Source organism: Lycium barbarum, chromosome 10 (assembly GCF_019175385.1).
Source record: "Lycium barbarum isolate Lr01 chromosome 10, ASM1917538v2, whole genome shotgun sequence".
NCBI lineage: Eukaryota > Viridiplantae > Streptophyta > Magnoliopsida > Solanales > Solanaceae > Lycium > Lycium barbarum.
Genome location: NC_083346.1, coordinates 38,212,398 through 38,214,024, shown reverse-complemented (window position 1 = coordinate 38,214,024; position 1,627 = coordinate 38,212,398).

Sequence of the window (1,627 nt, the reverse complement as noted above, 5' to 3'; positions counted from 1 at the left end):
GTGAAGGAGGATGAGTTGAATCAAACAGTTACTCTTTCCAACCTCCGACCCGAGCTCGATGCAACAAAGGCCAAAAATCGTCAGTTAAAGGGTGAGCTGGCCGCGATGGCCGAATATAACCGGAGTCTCGAAGCTGACAAGATCGGCCTTAGCCGAGACAACACTCATTTATCCTCAAGGCTTGGTGATTTTGAAACCACCGTCGCTCAACTCCGGGAGGAGCTAGACTCTGTCAAGTCCGATGCTACGAGCATGGCCGAGAGGCATCAGCAGCTCGAACCCGAGAATGCCCGGTACAAAGAGCGCATGAGGGTGCTTGAGGAGAAGGCGGAGAAGAGGGCCCAGATATGTGCTGATCTAAGAACCGAGCTCGAAGAGATAGCTGATGCTAATGACACTCTCAAGGCTAAGCTCGAGTCGGCCATCCAAATGCAAAATGTCCTCGGAGAGGCTTGGGATGTTCTGGGGGCAAAGTTAGCCCAGGCCGAGGCCGATTTGGAAGAGGCTCTGAAGAGCGTGGAGGCCGTCGAGGCTCACGCTACTATTGCTGCTGAATATGAGAATGAAAGTCTCGTCAGATCACCCTCGAGCAAGCAGAGCGCGGCTTTACGGATCTTCCGTCCCTGATTCTCGAGGCTAAAAGAGTCGAGGAAGAGGCTAAGGGTTCCCTCGGGTCTGACTCCGACGACTCTGAGCGGACAGTGTCCGAGCCCTCCGGATCCAGGGCCTGTACTTAGCCTTTTTTTTGCCTTTGTAGGAGTCTCCGATGTAAAAATCCTCCGTATAAATAGAACATGTATTTTCCTTGATTCTTTACTTTGTTTGAATGTTTGTTGTGACTTCCGACCGAATTGCCGGACGTTTTAAGGAGTCCTTATTTCTGACTGTGCCTAAATATCGGCTTTTCTCTTCATCCGGTACATTTTGTCCGGGAATTTTATGCATTGTTTGCCCGTGAGACTTATCTTATGCTTTGTGCATTCGGACATCTTTGAATCACGACGGGCATTTTTAGGGTCGGTATTTTTCGGCTACCTGAATCTCAGCCTTAGCTGAATTTTGATGGAAAAGTCCCTGTTCGTGGGATTAATGATTTTGGCTCGAATCACTATGACCTTGCTGCCTTAGTTGAATTTCGACTGTAGTGCCCAGTATCGGGTATATGGATGAAGTAGTGCCGAAATACGGCGGTAATCATCGGGGTAAAGTGCTTTAACAGGAAGACATCGGAGATATCGTTATCCAAACTTTCGATAATTTTTGCATTGCAAGTATTTATATACATGAGAATGAACTTTTTCCTTCTGCCTTTGCCGTAGCAAATACTAAATGGGCACGATTCATTCTGATCGTTTGGTCCTTACATCGGAACCTAATGCAGAAGGTCCGGTTCTTGGTTTTGCCGTAGCAAATTTTGCGTGGACACGATTCATTCTGATCGTTTGGTCCTTACATCGAAACCTGATATTTTAGGTCCGGTTTTGTTTGTTGAGCTCCTCCGATTTCCTCTAACTGGGGTAAAATTTGAAGTGGGTATTATAGTCCCCTAGCTCTTATCCGAGCTGCAAGATCGGGTGAGTGCTATTAAGTCCCCACTCGTAGGGTGCGACCCCGAGTATCCGGACGT